The 26,355-nt window shown below is 42.6% G+C and overlaps 1 protein-coding gene across 10 annotated transcripts in view; it reads right to left on the bottom strand.

Annotated features, from left to right (window-relative positions):
- fbrsl1 (fibrosin-like 1) overlaps nt 1-26,355 on the bottom strand; it is a 326,042-nt gene that overhangs the window by 242,473 nt on the left and 57,214 nt on the right. The gene's annotated exons all lie outside the window — the stretch shown is intronic.

The following is a 26,355-nucleotide window of genomic DNA, read 5'->3' as shown; positions in this document are numbered from 1 at the left end:
TAGGATTGAATATATAACAGAAATATTATTCCTGCAGTTGTGACAAGAGCAAATAAAAGCAAAAGAAAAATGATAGTCAAGAGAAGCTGCTTAATTGTAGAACATACAATGTGCAGGAATTCAACAAAAATTTTTTTTTAATGAAAGGGTAAGATGGCAAAAAAACTTAAATATTTCCAAAGAAATGGATTTCTGCTCGGTTTAATCATGCACCAGGTCATTGAGTGCGAGTCTCTCTAGCGCAGGGTCAAGCAGATCTAATTTAAAATGCCAAAATTGAAAAGCTCCATTTTCAGTTTGTGGATTTGCAACAGACATTCGGGAAATATTCCGAGACCCACACACAGAATAATCTTGCTCCTTCCTGCTGAGCTACATTTGCCTCTCGGAAAAGATCAAGAACATTCGCGATGGATGTCGACTGGAGTGAAAGACGACCGAGGTTAGCAGCTTTACATCTACACTCGTGTTTCATCATGTCAACAGCCGAACAATGTCTTACTGCAGTCCATAATCACTTTAGAGCGGAGATATAATGAGCTTATGATATGAAGTGAAATGCTGCTTTAACAGACGCCGGAGAGAAAGCAGTGGCTCTCCACTTACACTGCAACCAAGCAATTTCAACCGCTAACTAATCACTGCTTCACGCTTCAGTTGCAGCTCGTACAGGGCTGCCGTTGCTTTATTGGAATTCAAACATCATTTGTTACTCCCTGCTGTCTCTCTCCACGCTTCCACTTCCCTCGCTCCTACAATTCCCCAGAAAATACAGTTATTATTAGTGGCTGCTCTGGTAGCTTCATCTTAGCGCAGGGATTCCTTGTTACGAGCAAACAAACAGCAAATCTTTCACGAGGTGAAGATCCAGAACAAACATGTTAGGACTCTTTTTACGGATTTGTCATCCCAGTGATTTCAAGAAGCAATTGAATATTTCTACACGCAGCAGGGGCTGGCAGCTCCACAGCGAGCGGTCACATGATACTTATCGAAACAGAGTTCTCAAATGAAGTGTCAGATGACAAATAATATAATGCTTCAAGACATATTTTAATGGTGGGAGGAAATCAGTTCTGTAATGTACTGTCAAGTCAGTCCTGTAAATGTGAGGAAACTAATGTTGGGTGACTGTTGCAGGAAAATAAAAATACGAGGAACAAATTGTGAACATAAAATTCTAATTAATAAATATAATAGAAATGGAATACGGTAATGGTAACACATGGTCACGGCACAAAGTCTTAAAAGGAAATGAACTTGTGAAATCCCTTAGTTTCTCTGATGTATTTAAAATGCGATCTCTCCAGGGTTTCTGCCAAGAATTATTTTTTTAATTGTGCTGCCTCAATTTCCAGAAAAAAAATACATCAAACCAAAGAGGGTTAAGGACAAGGACGCAGAGGGGAAAGTTTTGATATTTACTAATAAAAATGCTAGTTTTTAATCATGAGTAGAATTCTCTCCAGTCTGCAGCCGTCTGACCCAGTCCATCTCTTCATACATCCAGCCGGAACTTTTTTGTGTGCACCAGCCTTATGATGTTTCCTTTGGGTTTTTTTCCGTGAAAAACACATAAAAACCTGTCATGTTCAAGTCCACCTCCATGATTTATCTATTTGTTCAAAGCTAGTGTCGGAACACACACTGCCAGATGCTGCTACTGGAGATTGATTAACAAATATTGTGAAGAAGGTGCTGACAAGTGTAAATGAACAGCAGCGGCAGACGCACCAACCCAGCCGGGTGCCGGTGTAGTTCAACTGTGAGGGCACTGGTTCTTGTCTCAACATCTGGTCACAGCCAGCGGCCGGACGGCACTCGGATCAGAGGCGCGTGGATCCAAGCATCAGATGGCTAACTCATTAGCCTCATGATCGATAACAGGGGTGACACAAGGTGCTGACAGTGAGATAAATGTTGGCCTCATCAGCTCCATGACTTCAGTGAATTACCTCCACTTATCTGTAAAAAAATGACTTTTGGTGTTTTGCTTTAAACTTTTCAGCACCCAATGTGTGAAAACAAAAACGACTCTCTCCAGCAACTCTTATCTCTTTTTCCAATCACAAAATATCCCATGGCATGTATTCGCCGCGGCATGCGGCACCAGATGGTTGCAGACTGTCACTCGTGTAACTGATTATGACAGCGTGGGAGCAGGAGAATACTTCCACAGCTCAGGGAACAAACCCGCCTGTGAGCTCCGGGTTTAATTTCAGCATGTACTTGCAGAAACGCGGCGGCTTATTAGCATTTCCAGCAGAACCCCCCATTGGTTTTCCTCTTATTAGCCTCATCTCCAGTTAGGAGAACGCTTTGCTGTGATTTCAAATTGATTTTCTTCACGCACCGCCTGCAGTTCCTCTTAATCATCAGTCACTTGCATACATCCTTTCCTTCTGATGTTTATGGAGCTACATGATTCAAGCAGATGTTTGCAGTGCAAATAACATGAGCAGGAATGTTTTCTCAAGAGCTGAAAAACGCTCAGTTATTTAAAGCCTGCTACAAAGTGCTGTAACAACCCAGACATAGCCACAATTGATCCGCCATCACTGTCTCCTCACATTTGTCCACACTGGCTCAGATGAAATATTAATTTCAAGTCAAGATATTCAGCTCCGGGCTTGTGTGCCTCCAGTGCTTCACATCATACACACATTTTTTTTCCCATTATTCTGTAAATACTCAACAGTTATCAAGGGCATTTCTTCCCACTCAAAACTCTTTTGTTTTTCCCGGAGCTGTCCTATTAGTCACTTGCAGCCTTGCAACCCGTCACATTGGAGAACTTGACATCATTCCAAGCCCAGACAGCAAATAAAACACTGCGGAATTTGGAATAACCACTACCTATTTTCAACCATGTGTCCGGACAGATTCGTGCAGTATAGTAACAAGGGTCTCGACTTCAAGGTCAGGTGTCGTTTCAGAGCATTTACAGGGAACTTGAAGGTGCCACCATTCCACTAAGAAAACACCAGAAGTATATAGCAGTCTGATAAATAAGGAGTCGGCTGTAAACACATTTAAGAACCACCACTTTCGAGAGATTCTACAAAATGGACTTGGTGTTCAATGGCTTCTCATTACTGCTATGAAATCGCTACAGCAAAAACATCACTTCAAATAAATTCAACCACAATCATGACCTTCGTGACTTCAGTAAAAATACCCGAGGAGATTTACTCGTGTTTATTTTTGATGTGGTTCAGTATCTTACAGGAAAGCTGTTTGGCACATTCACTATTTGCAATGATCATCAAAGTATTTTCTGACATAGCAAAAAAAGTGATGAAGAAAATCTGATGCGTTTTTTTTTTTTTTTGAGTGATTCTTCCCACCAACACAGATCCATTACCGATCCGATGCAATCCGATAAAGGCCAAGCCGGAGCTTCATTTCTCCTTAAGAAAGAGAGCGTTATGTGCAATCTGCAGTCGATGAGATCGCAGATGAAAGCTGTATTGCCCCGATCTGGCGACTCAATCTGATACTCCCGGCTTTTCAAAAACAGTAGGATCGGCAGCGGACACATATCCTGAGTAACAGACTGGGACCCCCTGTATTTTCAGTCCTGAACTACATGCACATCACACAGTCGTGTGGATAAGATGTCAGGAAGGACATGATAACCACCCAACACTGAACATGGATGTTCAGCATTCAGCTCAATAAAGCACACAACAGTGAATAGAATCGGGGAAAAAAAATTGAATGGAAGAAAAATCTCTTGAGCTGTGCTTCAATTGATACACAAAGTGGAAAAGAGATTGCAACACAAAATCAGATTGCGACTAAACATGGGCAAAAATGTACTTTTCTGCTGGATCTTCTCACTTATTCCTTTAACAGCAACTGTCCCATGCAGATACTCAACAACCAGTGTACCGATGGAAAACTAGGGTCATCGGTTCGGAGGAAAACTAAATGCTTGGAGAAAAGCAAACATTGCCTTAAGACTCTGTGAGGCAAGAAAGGTGTTTTAATAACAATCCTAATTATATCAACTCAAATAAGAGACATGACAAAGGCTTGGAAATTGGCTCTTAGAATTGAACTGAATGCAGATATTGTCATAAAACCTTAGTTCCATTGAACATTCCCAGCACAGCTTTAAACAAAATTCAAAACCTGTGCGTGGAATAGCATGTCACAAGGACACACAGGCTGGCTACAATCGACGCCACTGGTGGTGTTTGGAAGTTGGTTGCTACTGGTTTGCATCATTAGAAATGTGAAGACGCCCACCCTCTCGAAAAAAAAAAAAAAAAAACCCTCACATTAGTATAAAATTACAGCAGCAGCAGCCGGTTCAGTGACATCTTGTGGTGTGAACTAAGAGACGTTGAGGTGTGTGTGGAGACGAAAATGGTTCCTGCAGGTGTCTTCTCTTTTGGCCAATAATGAAGTCAGTTCGTCCTCCTATAATCACCTCATATTCATCGGCTCCGCCGGCAGGAGAGAAGTGACGGCGACACAGAGTGAAGAACAAGTGGTCTGAGATGAGCTGAGCTGCGGGGATGAAAGAGAAGAGGGGAAGAAGATACGGAGGATGGAGAGATAGAGGGTGTGTTTCAGTGGAGGAAAAGGGGGAAGGAACTGGAGAGACCGCTCAACTGGTTTGACCCGACCACGTTACCGTGGCAACAGTACGGCAGAGCTTTGTTGCCGTTCCAGCCTGCATGGGGATTGGAGCGTGTGTAACTGTGTGTGTGTGGATGTATGAGAGAGTTGTACAGCGTCAGCGCGCATGTGCGCGGGGGTATGAGTGCATAAAATCCAACACAGGTTTCCAACAAAAAGAGCACGTCTCTACATGGTTTTGCTGGAGAATGTGATTGAAGCACACTCAGCTCCCACAGGAGGGCTTTTGAATTCAGCACAAGGGAAAGTCAGCAGCACTCAAAGTGCTGACTAAAGGCCTCCACACAGGAGAAGGTGTAGAAGCATCTCACAAATAGAGATAACAGAGAGTGGAGACAGATGTGCTGTCATTTGTACCCTTAATCGTCTCACGGAGGTTTGGGATTTTATACTACTGTTTGTTTCCAAATATTCGCACCTATCATTCAAGAGTTTTAAATACTGAACTAAAATTTGCTCTCTGCAATTTCATTCCTGAACATTGCCACAACCTATGGGACTAATCTGAAACGGACCACCAGTTCCTGGCATGAACTGAGACCAGCATCAACTTTCGCTCTCGCTGTTAGTCTCTCCTGGTAGTTTCCACAAGTGGTGCCAGATTCCAGCTGCACAAGTCTGACTTCTACGTACAGTGACTCCTGGAGTTCATCACTGTAAGACAGGTCCATGCAAACCTGGTACACAGTTTTGGGGAGCCCGCTTTAGGACATCTGCAATGACTCAAAGAGCCAACTGTTACATCGGGACTTGAAAACGCAACTCACATTTTAAGAAGTTTGCATGAATCACAGACATGCGTTTGTGTGTGCGATTTTGTGCGTGAGAGTAGGAGTAGTACGTCTGCTGTGAAGCGATGTGTGAATGTGTGTCTGATCGTGGGGGTCCTTCCAAGCAACTGCGCTTGAATCTGCCAAAATAAAGTGTCTATGTAAATGTGCGTTTCTGTTGCCAAAACTATTTGAAAATGAGTCTGTGTATGAATCCTGTGTGAGCGTGGTCTTGTGCTGCCAGCCGACTCAACGCGCAGGAGTTGACAGTCACAAACACCTGACTAACTGCATGTTCGAGCGTTGCTTGCTCACTGTGCGTCTAAAGTGTAAATGGGCTTCTACTGACAGCTGCATATGAAATGGTCCCTCAATGTTTAAGATATCCCACTCATCTCGTGCCATAAAGAGATCAAGGAAGTGGGGTGAGATTATGAATGAGATGCAAACATGGCAAGAACAATCTGCAGGGGTAATTTTAAACTTCTTCATTCATTTCTGACACGTCTGTCATCGGGCAGCTGCTTGCAAATCTTTTTTTTTTTAAACAAAACTAGGAAGCTATTGCCAAAACAAACTGTGCCAAAACAACTTCAAAATGTGTTCTCTCAAAGGACTCTATGTACGGATTTTTAAACTGTTTCTGTCAAACACCAGATGGAGTTGTTATTTCCGCTGCTGGGTAAAGTCCCAAATTTCTCCAGAGGTTAAACCTAAATGAACACCAAATTTATCTTCTCACTTCCGTATATTCTATTTGCCTCTGGGGTTTGTGAAAATAATGAAACTGACTTGCTGATGGGAGGACAGTACCTCAGTATAGTACTACTACTACTACTTTTTCCAGGCGTTCTACTAAGACCCCGATGGAGAGACTTCGTGACTTCAATACCGTAAATAACGTAAACAATTACCATAGCGCCTGAACCGAACCTGTCACACTGAAGTTATACGTTTATGTTGGACCAATATTCTGGGTCTGAAAAGGGCATATGGTTAAGTTATGGTAAGTTAGTTCGCAAAGCTCGGAGTCCATACATGTCAAACCCAAAATAAAGTTCTACTGTGTCACTGAATTAACTTGACAGCTGGAAATCTGTGATAGTTATCAACTATGGAGAAGTTCTTGAAAAGAAAAAAATGATAAAGAAAGTGATGGAGCCCCCATCAATAAACATTGTTCATGAAAGCACCTGTTGAAGCAGTTTTGAAAATAAATAACATTTTATGGTGATACTTTCATTTACACTTTACTTATATCTTCTTTGGAGTTATAGTAATAGTTAAGTTACAGTTAAGTTAGTAAAATATATTGCTTTTATTTTATGATTTAGACATGACTTAATTGTATTTATTTTATTCAGTTTTTCCAATTTTCTCAACAGTTTGCATCAAGTGTATTTTTTTCTTTAGTAAATATCTTTGCAACGATGCACAGGGTTTCATGTCATTTCACAAGGTTTTGGTTTGTTTACGTGTAAGTACATTAAATATGGTTATTGATCACCAATGAAAACAAGAGCAATGAATCACTTCTTTGACTTGAATGGGCCACGGACCCATTGGTTCTGGGAAAGGTGGTCCTGCTCTAAACCATACATCCATTGAGATTAAAAAAAGGGCTGAACATTTGGCTGACACTGTCAAGCTGCTGACGCACATGTAGAACATTCCATATAAATAATAACGCCGCTCACAAGTCTCTGTTTCCGTCACAGAAAAAAAGTGCAGCTTTTAACCTGAAGCTTCTCAAACAAAAGAAATTATTTCACGAGTGAATCTGTCATTGTTGCGTTCCTCTTGACCAGTCAGTTGAAGTGGTTCCAGTGAGTGAGCTGTATCGCTCAGCTGTCAGAGCGATCCTGTTCACATCACAGCTGCCCAGATACATCACCAGGGCTTGTCACCGTTTACACTGGATTCATTTCAAAATGGCTCACTCGCTGGCTTTCACCAATCGGCGTGCAACACACCTTTGTTTGTGTGTGTCCTCTGAAGCACACACCTTTGATTAACACACTTATTATCCCGCCGCCCTGCTTGTCTCAAAGCAAATACTCAGAGGGTTATGCCTCCGAGAGCGGATTGTGTGCCAAGACGCTTATCTGGCTGTGAACAAGAGGAAGCGCAGGGTTCTACACTGATCAATGTTGCATAATTGGCAAGCGCGCAGATTAAATTAACCGAATCCTCTTCACCTTCTGTTCATCAACGTTTGCCTTCGTGCTTCCACGCCTAATCCTGCGAGCCTCTGCTGTGACGCCGAGTGTCATTGAGGAGCAGGTCACTTTGCAGTGACACTAAAACAAGCCGGCAGTTAGACGTCCTCTGTTCGAGTCGGTTTCTCGCTTGGCAGCGGCGCGGCGGCGTTCTGCAGCAGAAGCACGCGTGACATTGAACTGCACCGGAACGCCAAAGATTGCTTGGACCATCACTCCTTTGTTGCAATAGTCGGATATTGTTGAACGAGTAACACAGGTGATGATACTGTATCAAGCAAAGACTCATCTTATCTCTTACAAGTTTATCTAGTAAAACAATGCTGTGATCGGAGGAGTGTTACGAGTGAATCCGTGACAATAATAGGAAACAAAAATGTGTTAATACACATGGTGAGATGGATCCCAACATGAAACGTAGAACACTAAGTGGCCAATCTAGTAGCAAGATCCATTGTTGGGTCACAGGGGCCACAGCTTAAAAAGGCCCAACGCACTTCTCCTGGGTCGACCATTTTGAAATCCTCCCAGCTGGCCATGCCTCAAGCACCTCCAAAGACAGGTGAACCACCCGAAACCACTTCAACTGGCTCCTTTCAACGTGGAGAAGCAGCAGATCTACTCTGAGTCTCTCCTAAGTGACAGAATTCCTCACCTCATCTCTGAGGCGCCCGCCACCCGTCGGGGAAAACTCATTCCAGTCATCAGATGTTTCAACTTCTCTCCTCGAGGCAGGAACTCATGTCTCACCCGGAGACAGCAAACCCTCAGTTTGAAGTCGAATCTAGATGGAATAGTGCAATACTTTATGGGAAAAAAAATCTATACAGAAAACTTTAAGAAACAACAATTGTATGGATAAATACTAGTTGACTGTCACAAACTCAGTCGAACTAGACAGTGACTTTTCACAGTGACATATATTGATGGGGCGACAATAAAATCCTGAGAAGTAATACCCACGTCCGTCAGCAACAGTTTTCAACTGGCCTCTTCTTCATGGAGTTGAGGCAGCCAGCACGACTTTTATTTTCTGTGAGAAGTTGTGATCCTTTCATTTAGTTATATGATTTCTCAATTGGGATTATTCCCAAGAAGAACTCTGACCATCCCGTTCACTTTTATCTTGTGTCTCCCTATCCATGTGATGTACCTCTTACCTCTTAGATGGATTTCTCTGAGGCAGGGATGGGCTTATCAGGCTTCATGAGTCATCAGTGTCCTCATTTTCAGAGGTGACACTCTGGGCGCCATTACAAAGAAGCCAAACATCATTACTGAATATTGAGCTTTAAAACTTACGTACGTAACAAATCCTTCAGCCCTAGATAAAGCTAAGTCCGATCAACACTACAGGTGGACGATGGAATACAATTGAAACCGTTGAAATACACAGGTCAAGTGTAAAGTTTTGAAACTAAACCATCTCCCCTTCTTTTAAAACGGTTCAAACAGTCATTTCAAACAGTGTTGTAAGTAAACCTGGGACACACTCACCCTCCTGGTCAGGCAGAGCAAGGCTTTTTTCGCCACACATCACATGAAGAGCTTTTCATTTGCATTACAAATTGAGAGTCAAGCCAATGGACAACCAATAGAAAAATCCCTGGTTGCCAGCTCAATCCAAGCTCCAGATGTGTTTGCGTAGCTGTGTCCTTGAGCAAGACACGGGACCGCAGTGAAGCATCAGAGGAACCATCAGATGGTGGACAACCTCCTGCCATCAGTGGAGGATTGAGTGACTTGGTGAAGAGGGGCAACAATGTCCATTCACCATTGAGCATCGACATCTCAACTCCTCATGACTGTACTATTTATCAAGGCCACCAAATTGCAATTTAAGTCAAACCATCGATTCCCCATAGTTCTTCTTCTGCGTAATATGATGATTATTAGTTATGATTTGTTCCGAGGGAAAACAGAGTTTAGCACAGAGAGCGCGTGCGACCCCACATCCCTCTCTAAAACCAAGCAATTATACTTTCCAACCTCCCAAGTTCGTGCTCAACAAAACGACAGCTCAGCGTTCGGAACCTGTCTTGTTTTCTTTACAGTCGAGAACCTTCTGCCAGTTTAAGCAAACATGTCGAGTTGACTTGTTCGTGTGAAAGTCGGTGAATTCATGAATAAATGCGGCTCATAAGTTAGAGTTGTTGGTATTCCTGACACTGTGAGAGCAAGTCTGACGCGCACGTTTGTGTACCAGCCAGTATGTGGCTTCACATGAACACACAGTTTTACAACACACAGTGTCCAAGTGTGCGTGTGTGCAGGCTTGGTGAGTATAGGACTGTCATGGTGTGCTAAAATATCAGTTGTGATCAGGCTAAAATGTTTGCGTCAACAGAGTAAACGGAATAAACCAAAGTGAAAAATACATATTCATCTGAGAGTAAGATTCTAGTGAGGACATGGATATGTAAAGTTTAAATTGCAAACAATAACAAAGTGGATTGATTTAAATACTAAAATTAAAAAGCTAAATCTCATTGCTATAACCTTCCTTAATGACGTCGTGCATTCGTCATAAACTGCATTTACTCTCTGAAGATATTAACACTACAAGCATGTAGTTCTTTTGCAACAAGCCATCTTGGATGTCAAACTCAACTCACAGTTACTTTTTTCAGGAGCATAAAATCAAAGGCATTAGAAAACAAGTTTCCTTACAGGCCAACTCCGAAAGTGACGGAAAGTGTTCTGACAGCCGCTCGAATATCTAAGCGCGTCATGCTGGTAGCTGAACTGGTGTGAGGAGTCAACTTGCTTTCCTCAGCGGGGCGCTGACAGGGAGGCAAGGGGGGAGGAATGCCACCCAGAGACGAGTGATAGAGGAGCGGAGCAGCCGTCAACCTCCTCGCTCTTCTGTTGCTAAGACCTGCAGCTATTCACAGCACCTGCAAACACAATAATTAATGCTAAATGACTCACTGTTTGTTATAATTACTTATGACCACAGAGGATTAGAGATAAATACAAGTTCATTTTAAGCCATTTTACTTTTTTTCGGTAGTAGAGCACATTCAAGCAGTGAAATATTTGAAGGTTTTGGCAAACCTGTAAACTCAAACACACTATAATTTAGATATAATCACATGCCACTTAATCTGGCTATAACAACTGAAAACCATACACTGATGAAAGAGATGAAGACAAAAGGACACATCAAAGGACACATTGGACCACGCTATTAGAGCTGTGTATTGACAGGAGTCTGGCGACGCGATACATTTCCTGATGGGGGAGTGGGACCGTGTATTGCAATACTGTAAGTATGGCGGTGTACTGCAATACTTTATGGGAAAAAAATGTATTCAGAAAACTTTAAGAAACAATAATTGTATGGATAAATACAAGTTACATTTCACAGTGCATTCAAGCGTGATGTTGAGTGCGGACAGAAAGACAATGTTAGTCCTACAAAACGTGGTTCTGACAGGGGCTGCAATGGCTAGTCGAATGACTCAACTATTCAATGTGTCACCAAAGGGTTCATGAGTCAACTATTTGTGACATCATCACTCTCTGACTCTGCAGCAGGAAAAATGGCTGCGTGATCATCGTGACCCAAAACATTGAAAGGACAAGTTTATGAATACACCAAAATACCTTTAATGTGTTAGTCAACTTAGGGATAGTTGTCTTTGTTTAAGTCATTGAAATCACTTCCTCTGTCGAAGGCGACTTTCCTAGCTCCAAAATAGAGTCTTGCTATTCCGTTGTCCGAAGCAGGAGCACCTGACTCTATATGCTGCTGGAGCGAGCATTTCTAGACAAATCAGTCCCCGAGTGAGAGAGTAAGTACCCATGTCTCCTGCAGTTAACAGTCTCAGCACAGGTTCCCCCCGGGGGTTTTATGCAGAGCCCCCTACTCTACACCCAGTCCACACATGGCTGCGCCGCCACTCATCTCAGCAACGGCATCATTAAGTTTGCTGATCTGGTCTTTGGCGGGAAGACAGTTTCAATGACTCCATGCATATCAACAGCAGTCAAGCAGGCCAAATGAAAAGGAATTGGACAGTTTGTCCCCATTGTATTACACATGAAACCAAACACTATGACTCATACAGTCAGTTGCCTGCTGAATACTTTTCCAACACCAAAATCCAAAGGCTTCTTGGCATGCAGTACATGGCAGATTGTGTAGCGTGATCACATCAACAAGCCTTTCTAAGACTTGAGTGGCTCTGAATGTAAGGAGCGAACACGAAAGTCTCTCAGACCAGTCAGTACTGAGGTAGCTAGCTTTACATGAGACAAATCACGGTGATTAAGTTTGACAGTCAGGGAACACGCTGCCACTGCTGGAACCAGGCGAGAAAAATAAACTGTTTTTTGCTTTCCAAACCACTGAGTCAGACCTCAGCTGCTGCCATTAGCTTGTTTGCTATGAATGAGTAATTCAAACTTCTTCTTGGTTGTGGAACAGAAACGTCTGTTGCCTGAGTGTTGTTTATTAGCTATAATTACCACCTCCGTAATGTCGTGTGCGACACCATGCTGACATGGTTCATGACACTTGGGAGCAATTCAAGGGCCAAATCACGCAGGTAGGGGGAGTCCAACTAGCTCGGTGTGTAATTGTAGCAGCATCCGACTGGTTTCCCTGAAAAAGCTGTCTCTCACTGGTACTTTCACAGAATTAGAATGAAATTCACAGATTCTCATGCCTTCGTGGATCCCCGGCCATATTTGTTTTCGGGCAAAACGTCATGGTAATCTACATCTCACGAGTCATGACACATGCGACATGCAGTACTGTTATGGGTGGGCTGTATGACGGCTTGTGCCTTCAGTGCTCGGCACCAAATATAGAATTGTGACACTCAATGTGTTTGTAAATCCTAGACTGATCCTAACAAACCCGGGGTCAAATTTTGTTCACAGAGCAGATTATATATATATATATATATATATATAGTAAAAAAAATGCACACATGCAGCAATTTTTTAAGCCAATTTGTATTGATTCAAACTAAATTAAAAAATTCCGCAAATACTAACATTATGTAACACCAGTGTCAATAGTATTTTTTATGTGATTTATGTGATGCAACAAAGTAATTAAAGACACATTTATTTCCATTTCAAACACATTCTGAGTTGAATTACATCAACTTCAAGTCTATCCTACAACTGAACTGAAGCCACAGCAGCGGTAAAAGAAACCTTCTGTGTTTACTCGGGCAACTGTCTAAATGTGAAATCCAAGGCTGCTGCTGGATAGAGACAACAAACAAATGGAGAAGACCTTCCAGGAAACGTATTTATCTGTTGTCCATTATGAAGACAAAGACACGGAGTGAAACACACACAGGGCCGCTAACCGCTCATCCCTCATCTGCCCGATGCAGATCCTTGACCGGCCGCTTGTTTGAAAATGCAGAGGTCAAACTGTAAACCAATTACGCTGGCAACTCATCAACCAGGTCTGACAGCAATACAATTACCTCCAGTCTGCAGCAGAGGAGTGAGCCGCAAGAAAAGACGGGCGTTTGACTGTGGATGTAACCGTGTCCGATGTATAATTGCACCCCGGCGAGTGCGCTCTAATCCTGTGTTTTACAGCTACAGCAGTCGAGGCGGGAAGAGAGAAATGAGGTAGATGTTACCCAAGGCCTTGGCATCCAGCCCTTTTCTCTGGGAGGAAGATGGAGCGAAATGGATATGGTGTGGAATGAAAGGAGAAGATGGAGTGATCTGCCTCTAGTCAAGGCTGCCAATACGCTCACCTGACAACTCACTGCTGCGGGAGGTAAATAATTACCCAGGATGATGGACGGAGAGCGAGAACGCCGCGTCGCTGCAGGTTGGCTAGTATTGTGTTTGAGCACTTTCATCTGGAAAATGGCCGTCGTTCACAAAACGGGAATCAAACCCTACTCATTACCTTCATATGGGTATATTTCCTGGACAAGCATTGTAATGTGTACACAGCTAGCATGCTTGATTCATGTAGCCTTCTGAAGGAAATACTGCAAAAGCAATACATCTACTTACAACTGCTGATGCTAATCATTAAGGGGGCTGAGCGCTGTAACACATAGTTTAATGCTGTGTCCCAGTTCCCACCATAACACCAGCACTTAACACGAGCACTTGGTTCTGAGCGCCCTCCACTATGAAGCGCCCTCCGACGACCAAGTGACGTGCTTGACGTCCCTAAGAATTGGGACAACACTTCACGTGTGACGTGTAAAGACAACGCGTCATTGGCTGAAGTTTTGTTCCCAGCATATCGAGTGTTGGAGATGTTTTGCCATCGGCGCTGATAATTTCTCTTGGTTTGGTGAACCAGCGGAGAAGGATTTGGCAGAGCTGAAGCCGGCTGTCCTGTCCCTGTTGTCCTATCCAACATTGTTTTTTAAAAAAGTACTTGGGTATCCTGGAAATTGATCCACACTTCATATTCCCTCTGGGTTTCAAGTCAGCTCTGGAGGGTTCATTTCAAGTGGTGAACGGTGTGCCTCGGTCTGAGGAGTATTGGGACACACTACACTCACTTGTAAACGCGCAAAACCCAATGTTAGGGTCAGAAACGAGTGTTCGGGTGAGAAATGTGACACAGCCTAAACGTCATCGACAACATTATCAAGATCAAAAGTCCTGTTAACTCAGCACTTCTCAAATACACTACCCCCATGGCAGGGTGCGAAGCCGGACACACATGATCCAAGGATCGGTGGATGGAAGAAGTTGTGTGTGTTCACATCAAGGCTCTAGGATAGTAGAAATACATTGACCATAAGTGTGGTGAGACAGAGGCTGCTCAGCAACGGTCGCATTTCAAAGACTGGGCTTGGTTGCCAGAATCTGTGACTCTGCCTTCACTGGAGCCACTGACATGAATACTATGAAGTACCATGAACACAATGAAGTCTTGGAAGTCTTCAGAAGTCCTCATTCTGTGTCTCTGTCGGGAGTTTGTCAAACATTACAGGGTTTTCAGGTTACACTTCTATGCTAATTTTGCGGTGCTAACTTCTCACCTCAATGACACATTAGCCTGTTTTGTCTTTATTAACAAGTTCATTTAAGCTGCTTCTGTGACTATTATTTGTGATCAGTTGAAACTGGATGGGACTCACGGTTGTGACTTATCGCCGCATGCTTGTAGTTCCCAGTACTCCTAATGGGTCATTCAATATAACCAGCGCACTTTGAGCGAAGCAGCCATTTTGCAAAATGTAACTTTTTTATTAATTTGAAATTACAAACATCAAAACATATTTGAATACATAGCTACTTCATGAGTATGTGAGATATGATTACTGAAGAGAAAAAACTGGACCCGAGAGGACCTTTAGTAGTTTTATACGAGAATGTAATTTGAGAAACACATCATTAAAATTGATTCAGGTTATGGAGAGTGAAGTCCTGAGTCATCAAGTTTTTCTAATCAATTCACTTCCTTCAGCCTGGGGCTAATTTCAAGTTCAGTTTGACTCTCTGCTGATTCTAAAGAAATACAAGGTTACAATGCAGCAGCACTTAAACTACCCACACTGTTGACATTATTGACATCCATCTTCTCTTGTTTTGTACGAACAATTTGTGTTTTAGGAAAACAAAAATTGAACTTACTTTTTTGTAGCACTTTGTTTGAGGTACAGTACATGAATATATTTGGCTTGCGCATGTCTAAATACTTCAAACTTCAATAAGCTTCTGGAAGGTTGGTTCACTTGCATATGATTTCCTCACATAAAACACTTTTGCATAATTGTTATGAAACGACCACATTGTCTGTTTTGTTGTTACCAGAATACAATAGTTGGATGAGCCGACTACCATTTGCATCGTCCAGCTAAGAAGCAACAGATTACAGAAGCAGAGCTGGGATTTACCCTCCGAGACCTGGAAATGTAATGGGCCTGCCACTGTGCATCATTCACAATAGTGGACCAACTTCAGCATTAAAAGCCAGAAAACATTCAACCTAACTGCAGACCTTGCTAGTTTGACAATGGCTCGGCTTTTGTGAGTGTTATTTTATGAGGCCGGTTGATCGGTCCCTGGGTTTGGATGAGGGTGATAAATGTTAAGTAGGCAGCTACACACAGATGTTCACGGTTGTTTCTGTCAAACAGCATGAAATGAACAGCTGTTCGAACCTTTCTTTGGTAGATCAACACCACTTGCATCAACACAAACATAAATTATGTTAAACAAGACACAACAATGACAACAATAGTGTCCAGAAGTCGCTCTTATTTTGCTTTTCTTGTTTTTTTTCGCCCCATTCTTCACAATAAGGTTCACAGAGATTTATGACTGCAGCGATTTACAAACTATTATGTCACTCAGTCGACATGCAAAAATCCATGTCTGAGGATGGCGCTGAGTGTGAACGATGTCCCATCAGTCACCGTGATTTAACGCAGCGGAGACTCAGACTGTGGTGGGATTAGCTCGCTGCTGCACATCCAGGGAGTCACGTATCCTCCCAGAGGTGCCGGGTCGATACTGAGACGCAGAGTCGTGTCCAAAGACGCACAGGACGGGAGGAAATCCTGCTAAAATATGAACGCAAAACCATATATGAAGGGACATTTACAGTCCTGGACAATGAATTGAACCCTTCTGTCTGTCTGAAATCGGGTCTTTTTTACAAGCCATACTGCATGAGGTAGGTAGCGATCGTGTACTTAAACACATGTGAACCTCAAGTAGGAATTTATTGCAAATCACGGATGCATAAATATCAACCTGATATTGGGGAAATGACACCGACATGTCCAATGGTGAAAAAGTGCCGCAAACAAGTCAGTCCAATAAAGGTACAAAAAATAAATCTAGGTTTCTTTCCTAATGGTCTGTCTAGTCGATGAGTCGGCAACCTGCGGCTCTGTTGTAGCTGCCTTTTGCATTGACTACAGAGGAGTCGTTGGGGACTGAAAGAGCTTGAAGTGTTCTATAAAATGAACAACAAGCACCAGAAGCCCATGCTGCAGCCCGTGTGTGTTTACACCAACAGCAACATGACGCATCGACGCACAGATTTTAACGTCGACAAATTTTTGTTGTCAACTAATTGTTGCAGCCCTATAAATGTACAGACACTTTGCTGCGAGGAAGGTGAAGATTCAGTTGAGTTTGAAGAACTTAAAAGCAGAGCAATATTTAGTTTATTCATAGCACATGTGGGTAGAAAATTTTCCCATTATAAAAACTGTTCTAGGCTTCAGATTCACCTGCCAAAAAACAAAAAAAATAAACTAACTTTAGCAATATTTATTTTCAATTAAGTAGGCTTTCAAGTCAATTATGAGTCACAGAAACATCAATTTAGAACTTATTCAGATTGCTAGCACTTGCATTTTGGAGGGCTATGAATCCACCTACCAAATGTTCTGTTATGTCCTGACCTCCTTTTTCACATAATGAACAAAAGAAACATTGCTGGGAATAAAATCTAGTTGAAGAAAAGCACTGCATTATTTGTTTTGAACACAGGATCTAAATTCTTTGGAAAGATTTAGGGGCTTAAAATGGCTAAAATAACGCATCAGATGTGTGTGAATAAGTTGACGAAATGGAGCGACACATCCGAACGCTTTGGTCTCTACTCAGTGGCAGTGTGTACGCATGGATCATAGGTCTGTCTTCATTAAAGATCAAACAGCTTCAGCGTCTCTCGTCTGTCCCATAGCGACGAGAGATCCATTCGCCTCCCGTGGAGGAAAGGCATGTTTGTACAGCTCCTGCTCACAGGCAGTGAGAGGAGAAAAACAGATTACACAGGCACTCTGGTCAAATGTCAACACAACACTGCGCAAGAAGCAAAAGAGACACATATCAAACGCCTGAGTGCGAGTGTTAACAGGCGGCAAGTGCTTAGCGAGCCTGCTGCAAAACAAACAGTTAACAAATAGGAGGAATTGACCACAACCTGACCCTTCCTCGCTACGTTCTGAGGCTCTGTCAAGCTTGAGGTCTGTCACACAACACCCCGTATCTCCTGGACTGTTGGTATCCATCCTTGTTGGCCCTGAGTCAAGACTTTAACTTGACCCGCTCATGAGAATCAAGTAAATTAGTATGTTTGTTTACTGCAAAATGTGAAATATTGTTGAACAATTTGGAGGATAACATCAGTAGCATGGAGCAGCATGATTGACTAGTGTTGCTTCATCCTGTAAGCCGGATAAAATGACAATTCAGAATGATAGAGTTTGACTATGGACATTTATCGCAGTGTGAGATGGAAGATGAAATGGCTTTGTCATCCTTGACAGACTCAAAGCAGAACTGCTGCCATTCCATGTCAAGAAAAACTCATCGATCTTCAAAGCCTTTCAGGCTCCAACAAGAATTCAAATCAGAATGAGAATTTACATATTAAATAACAGAATTCAAGGCGTAAAATAAAACAAGAACTTAGTTTCTGATCAAAGAACACTCCAGGAATTCATGTACTTCAAACATACACTTTTTCTTCTAAAGAAAATCCTAACTCTGGGAATGTAAATACAGAATTGATTAGCACACAAATGAACATATAACAATATCAGACAGTAATCCACTGTCTTCCTTTCATAATGTAAGAACCAGTGTGGTTTGAAGTAATCCAGCGTTACACAGTAAATTCCCCTGACTCCCAAGGCCAGTGTAAAGGAGGCGATATCACACATGACACAACAAATGGACATGATTTTTGGGTCCTCCAGCAAGGTACATGTGTCCAGACTGCTAGCTTTTATCCGAGACACAAGAAGATCCCATCATAGAAACGATAACAAAGATTCCTGTATCCTTAAGTATCCATTATCATGTTCTGAGAACATAAAACAAATGACAGAAAATGTATGCCACTTATGTCATAATTGATGTGTTGTGGTTAGAATGTTTAAAGCTTCGTGCTGTACTTAGCGTTTCTTATGTTTTCCAATTTGACAACCATAACTTAAAGCTAGATGACATCCCTGCTGCCATAGTGATCAAAAACGGTACAGCGCCCATCATGACCAGCTTCCCTGCTAGTTGCAAGTGAAACAGCAACTTGGTACTCATCAGGCGGTGTTTGTTGCTGAAAGGAAATCAATTCATTACCGAAGCCCCCCTTCTGAGAAAATTAAGGGAAGAGATTGCGATTCATCCTGCTGCTGTTCTCCATCCCAGCTAGCTGGATGAAATAATGCCAGCGAATGGGCACTTTCTCCCAGCAGGACGGCAGCGGATGTTGAAAAGCAGAAGTTGGAAAGTCGAATCAGCAGCCCACCTGCTGTCCAATCCAGGTTAGCGTGCGTCACGCTGGGGCTAAACAAGAAATGAATTATTAGCCGCGCAGTTGTTAAAGCAAAGTCCTTTCCCGCTAACACAGTTGACCTCAATCATCACCGTTCTTTAGGCTGCACCGCGACTGCTGTGAGATGATGTTTGGAAGACAAGATCCAGCGGAGAGCCGAGAGGAAGAATGGGAGTTGAAAAGCGTGTTCCAATAAAGGTAGAACATCTGGGTGGATGCCAGATCACAGACAACAAACCAGGCACAGTGACAGATCTATTCCACCGGCTGCCTCCAGCCAGCTGTCACTGCTGATAAACACGCGCTTCCCCTCGCCAAGGTGTGTTCACCAAAATCCCACATAGACAGCTGATGCTCTCACAAAAGTCCGACTTCTACTTCAGTCTCTATAATTCAGTCTTTAGCCTTTTTTCAATCAAAAAGGCGACTGGGGGGTTTGTGAAGTGAGGGCGGCAAAATTCGACGTTTCGACTCTATGAGGAACTATCGGCTGGTCCATCCTGCAGAAGGCTTCCGTCTCAGTTCCCTGGATGTCTGTTCCTTCCAGTGGAAGGGTTTTGATCAGAGCAGGGAGCTTTACGCTCATTGTGACAGTCTGTTTACACTCACGTTGGGAAAGCTGGCAGCCGCTCAGTGTCCCAGCCCGGCAGTTCTAGCCCCGGCCTCAGCTGACCCGGATTTGTGTCTCTTTACACAACTAAACATTTTATAGCCTCAATAAAACCGAAACATACCATACACACGCGGAGGTTCAAAGACCATCAAATGAAGTGACCTATATACCTCCCCATTTCCCAGGAGAACGATGCACATATCCACTCTCAACTCGCGTCTTTAATGACATCAAGGCGTTTGCTTTTAAGAGCTTCATTCTTTTGCAGACCTAATATCCAGACTGCCTTATAAAAGCACCTCATTTTATCCTGATTACATTCTGCAGTGTTTCACCCCACCCACCACCCCCGGCAGACTCGCTCCCGCAGCTCCATTCATTGCAGTCTGCTGCGAGCATCATAAATAACTGCGTTGTTGACCCTTGCACGGCCCACAAATCAATGCGGCAAAGCACGATCCGGATCAGGCCAAGCACAATTAGATGTAAACAACTAACATAAGTCATTTTTCCACGTGGAGACACCGCTTTGCAACGCCCCTGGAAGGGTTTTTCTACTGTTCTGACAAACACCCAGACACAATTACAGTGTAATAACCAGTCCGAATGAGGAAAAACACTCCTTGCAAATTCTGACTCAATTTAAGAGGCTGTTATTAGAATTAAGCAAAAGAGAACAACAGAAGAAAGTTAGCAAGAGATGAAGTTCTCCCAGGGATTTTATTCGATTCGGCGTGACGTATGGCCTTTGAAGTCTTTGTTAAGATTCTCCTCCACTGATGACAAGGTATAGCTGTCGAGTTGGAGAGTCACACTGGACCACATATCAAGAAAAACAGGAGAAAACATGAGGAAAATCTCCACGAGAGGGGGCGTTTCTCACATGGGACCAAAATCCCAGAGAAAGAAAGAACCCTTATGATCAGCATGGGAGAAACACTGAAGTCAGACCCAGACAAATACAGCCGGCTAGTTTACATTTTTTAGGTTTCTTGCAGCACTGTATTGTTAAGACGGCTGCCTTTCACTTCATGGACAACACTGACACATCTTTGGCACCTGTTTTCTGAGCCGGCACGAGGCTACAAATATCTCGGCATAGTCGGTCGCACATTCCAGACAGGAAGTTCTCACTCACCATCTCACACAGCCACAATTTACCCCCAAAATAAAACCCACTGAAAACAGTCTGTCACATTCCAACACGGCACAACCACCCTTCTGTCAATCAGTCAGTCCTACACCACATAGATGTTCATTTCTTCTTCTTATAATGCTCAAAACACGTCTCCCTCTGATGGACAGCCGAGTCCTGAAGCCAAACACTGCAGTGTGGCAAGTAACCATAAAACCAAACAACCACGTACCTTGACAACAAAGCCTGTTAACATGAACTTTAAAAACCTGCATCTGGTTCGGCATATTGTGCATCTCTTACTCTTATTCTGCTGAGATTCTTCTTATGCATCCAACACACCAGGCAAGTTCTGAAGGCCTCAGCGCTCTTCTGACACTATTTGTGAATTGTCCTGTGATGGACCTCACCTCACACCCTGGTCCTCTCTGTGAAATGCCTGCACACAGTCCTAAAATGTTCCGTTCGAGTGTGGAACTGGGGTAAGAGTCATTCAGGCCTGTATTGCAAGGTTTGTTTTAATGAGCCACCTTTCTAATTTGTTTTTTTAGTTGCAAAAATTCCATTAATAATTCTTCCTTTATTTTCTCCAGTCTTCGGTATGTCGTATTCTTATTACCTGCTGCAAAAGATCGTTGCGTTCTTTTTGCCTGTAGGCACCACACATGGTGCCTGACAGCCATAGCAGTTTGCCTTCCAGACTTTCTTCAGGGGTTCCGAACAAACACACCACATTCAAAAGCACTTTCTTTGTGAATTTTAAGGAAATGCCTCTGTCTACTTCCATTTGATACATCACATTATGGAATTCTTCAAATTATTTCCCTGCAAAATTTGCCTGGTATCCATGAGTAAAATCATTCAACTTTCTTTTTGTACTGAAAAAACTACAGATTTTATTCAGAAAAAAAAAACAATGTGCTTTGGTTAGCAAAAAAATCTTTATAACAAAAGTGGACAGGCTTGATTGATTTCAAGTGGAAACCCACACTGATAGAATTAAGACTAAAAGATCACAGCGGAGGAGCGGGAGTATGAGACCAGCGAAAAACAATCTTAAAACAAAAGCAGAGCCTTGCAGAAATTGAACACCCATGACACAAAGTAACTCTGTGCTTTGAAGATATCTTAACCACATCCAAGCGTCATATTTTATGACTCAGTTGACAATAAAGTGGCAACACCTTCTGACACTTTAAGCAAACGCAGCGCTCGCCTCAGACTTGGTGATATTTACTTGTTTATGGGAGAAAGCGACACACATTTTCAGTCAGAGCAGTGAACATTGGCGGTATATGAGACGAGCGGGCTTCAGGCAGTTTATGTTTGAACTAGACCATAAAATGATCCATAAACTCATCCCATACGTGCACATCAGAGTCACTGCGGTTATGGTGCCAGTAAACCTCGATACAGCTGTAATAAAACTGGAACTGTTGCAGTTTGACACCACCTCATGCTAACATTGTTGCCGCTTGTGTATTTATGTGAAAACATCTTTTTGGTTATATTCAATGACTCCAAGTGGAAAAATGGTAGTAGAAATAGAAGACTGAAACAGTACGAGGGATCATGGTGATCCCCAATATATATACAGTACAGGCCATAAGTTTGGACACACCTCTCATTTAAAGTATTTTCCGAATTTCCACAACTATTTACATTGTGGATTCTGACCGAAGGCATCATAACTATGATTGAACACGTATGGAATCATGTAGTGAACAAAGAAGTGTGTAATTACTCAAAACATGTTTTATATTATAGATTCTTCAAAAAAAGCCACTCTTAGCTTTGATCACGACTTGTCTCACTCTTGGCTTCTCGGGATGAGCTTCATGATGTAGTCACCTGATAAGGTTTTCCAACAGGTGACTGCATCACGAAGCTCATCAACAAAGCAAACGAAGGCAACTTTGAGTCATCTAAAATATGAAACATATTAAGAGTTATTCAACAGTTTTTTCTTTGCTACATAATTCCACATATCTTGCTTCATATATTTGATGTTTTCAGTATGTATATACACAGTAGAGATCAGTAAAAATATAGAAAAAACCCTGAATCAGAAGGTGATGTCACAAAATTACACTCAAATTATGCATAACTATTCATAATTATTATATTAAACGCTCACTGTGTTCCTTACAGAGAGAGACAATAGCGATCATAAATGACAGCAGTGGAGGGGTGATGTGGGTCAGCAGGGTATTGAACAGGCATCGCCACAATAATGTGACAGCACATGTCAAAGGCCATGGTGACCCCTGACTCAGCTATGACTCACGTGTCTGTGCTGGATGACACGACAGCTTGCTGCTATTCTCCTGCTCTTGTCGTCCTCAGCTGCGGTGAAGTGGTAATTGCTCCTTCGACAGTAACAGTAAGAAGACAAACGACTTGTCTGGTCTCCCCGAGTCATTGACAGCATAATAACAGGAAGCCAGCAGCCCCTGTAGCTCTAAGTGGCCAGCATTCATCATCAATTTGGAGGGTGGAAACAATCACATAACACGATTCTTGGATTCGTGTGTTGAGCCTTTTTGTTGGTTTATATATATATATATATATATATATATATATATATATATATATATATATATATATATATATGTGTGTGTGTGTGTATACAGAGAGCGAGAGAGAGAGATTCTTCTTTTTAAATATCATCTGCGCCTCGTGAGATTTGTTATATTGCCAACAGAATGATTCAATGTCATCATTGACCTTATTGTAACTTGACATCTTATCCGTCCAGATAAGAGACCAATGCTCCCACCTCCAAAGTAAAACAGAAACACAGTGCTCACCTGTTGCTCTGCATATTTCAGAAGCAAAACAACTGCTGCAACAAGTCGTTTAGGCAGGAAAAATATCTGGAACCAACTGTTAACGTATTGTTGATCCAGTGATGTTGATCCAGCGCAGCAATAGCTCAAAAATAAACTCTTCAAAACACTTAGTCAGCTTGTGCGAAGCACTTTAAATGAAATCTGAAAACAGATGCAGACAGAGATGCCGACGTCTGATTTGTGTGTTCTCTCACCAGATGCCTGTGTATGTCAATATTATTTGTGGATAAACTTGTGCGCTACTGTACACTCGCGTGCGGTGAATGTTGATCAACGTTCATTATGTTGGACTTCAGAGTGTTATACTACAGCACGACCAGATGATTCCGGGAGATAATTTAATCTGTACAGAAGCCGTTTAACACAAAGATATAAAGCCAACGTTGTCTCCCAGCATGCACAGGCTCCCTACACCGCTTTGAACAGGTTAGAATTTCAACAAGGAACTGCCATATGGAGCTCTCCAGGAAAAACATGGCAGGAATGCGAGGTATGTCGCAATGTATTTTTATGTGTTTTTATGCATATGCCACATTTCTGTCCGCCTTCCTCTGTATCTCGTCTGCCAATCTGTCAGCCGCCGCATGTGTGCACAGAGAGCAGCACTTCTCTGTGTGGGCAGCAGGCATCTGCCTGTCAATAGCTCTTTTCTTTCACTTTTGTTGTGTTTGTATGGCTGCCAGTCATGAGGGCTCGTCAAATAGAGAGGCAGTCTTCCTGCTCTGAAGGGCTCCCCGCAGAGCAAGTGGAGAAGCCCATCTATCTCAGCTGGTATTTGTGATAGCAGTCGGAGTGATAAGATGCCCAGGGGCGCAGCGCGGTGCTCCAGCAGGCAGGGATCTTACGGCGCACTGATGACTGCTGTCGAGAAGCTTTATCTGGGACAAAAGCCGCCTTGTTAAAGCTCAACACCAGCGCACAAGCGGGCCCTGATGAAACACTGGAGACGAATTATAGGGGAGAGGGAGGAGAAACGTCTCCAGTAGAATATAATTACCCAGTTCAAGCGCTGCTGAATATGGTAAGTAGCATTTATCTCTTCAGCAATCTCAGCCGGCGCTCTTCACTGTCATGGAAACTAATAGAGATGGTTGAGTAATCACGCAGAGATGTGGAACAATGTTCTTCATCTTCTGCAATGACGCTCCACTTAACGTCGTGAGGCGTTTTCAGAAACTTCATTAGATATTCCCAGACTAGCCATTACATGATGACTACTTGCTTTAACATGATAAAGTGCCAAAAGCGCAGCTCTGTGCAGGTGCCCCAGGTGTCCAGTGATAACACCATCAGTTTGAAAACAGCGTCCCAGAGAGAAGGATGTTCCGTCTGTCCGCCAGAGGACTTTCAGATTTTGCATTCAATCCTCGGTTCCATGGCCGAATCTCAAGACTAAAGATTCATTAAAAGATTCATTCACCATTCAAAATGCAGCAAAGTTTATGTGAAACAATTAGATACTATTTAACTTCATATTGAAGTATTGGCAGATACTTGCAAAGACACAGACCTACCCAGACAGCACCAATGTTCTGTAATTCTAAATTTCTGTTTAGAACAAAGTCGACATTGTCAAAAAAAATGGTGGTCACTTCCATCTAGCCATGTAAGTGAACATGTCACAAACAAAGGGGTTTAGCGCTCAATATGTCGGGGTCGTAACGACATTGTAACTGTGGCTTAAACTTCGGTAAACTTACAACGCTAAAGTCACTTGAGGTGGTTGCTATTTTACGGCCCTTTACGGAGTAAGAATGTGTTGGTATGTGAAAAAACCAAAACGTGAAAAAGTGGAAAAACTGCACACACTGTGGCATTGAAGCAGCGTCGCGCCACTGTCCGACGAGAATAAATCCATTAGAAAAGCTGCCAACTCTCATGCGGTCGGTATGAGACTCACACATTTCAAGTCAAGTTAATTGATAATTGTTCCACAAAGCCGTCAGCAAGTGACAGCATCAGGTCCAATAAAAAATTTCAAAGTTTTTGTATAAATTGGCAGACTGCATTGACAGCTTCAGACAAAATGGCATATATCAATGTGCAAAACAAGGGGCTCAAACATATGAACGTATAACCTATGCTGGGCTTGAGCCATGTTATGAAGTGCTGTCGCACGCCCACTTCAGAGAGTCAGTCATGTGACTGAGGGAAACAGACTTTATTTGTAGCTGAATGATGCATCCACAATGATGTATCCTCCATATTGCTCACAGAAGACTTCCAAGACAACAGAACACTATGCAGCCATGATGGTTCACCATATCACAGAGGTGTGCCAGATGTCAGTGCCCAGTGCTCCGGACTGTTGCTGTGGAAGATAATGACTAGTCATTTCAGTAAGTTGTTTTCATAGATTGGTTTTGTTTAATAGACAATTCTATTTTGGACACTGGAAGTTATATCTGTCTTTGAATTTTCCTTAGTGATCCGATCTATGTGTCATAACCGTGACCTGAACTGCGAGTATTTTCATCCATTGCAAGCCCAGTGCCTCACATTCATGACAGTCAAGTCGTGACAAAAGGTGGTTAGTGTTTGTCATCTACAAATTAATTTTTGTGGTGTACGTTTGGACATGTATGGACACACAAACTACAATCTAAAATATCAGTTTCTGTGATATGCATATGGGAAACCAGCGTACAATAATCTGCTCAAATGCAGACTGTAAATCACGAGGCAGATGTCTATTGGATGAGTTCATAAATAGCAGCACAGACTGCTGCTCACCCACTCTTTATTAATCTGACATGGGTGTTTGTCCTCAGAGATCAATGATCCCATAAATGTCCAACACTGACACGCAGCCAACAAAAGTCTCTCCTAACAAGCTGCTGGCGCGAAGAGAGCAGAGAGGAAACT

Source organism: Synchiropus splendidus, chromosome 7, assembly GCF_027744825.2.
Source record: "Synchiropus splendidus isolate RoL2022-P1 chromosome 7, RoL_Sspl_1.0, whole genome shotgun sequence".
In the NCBI taxonomy this organism is placed as follows: Eukaryota; Metazoa; Chordata; class Actinopteri; order Syngnathiformes; family Callionymidae; genus Synchiropus; species Synchiropus splendidus.
This window is presented reverse-complemented; position numbering and strand designations above follow the sequence as displayed.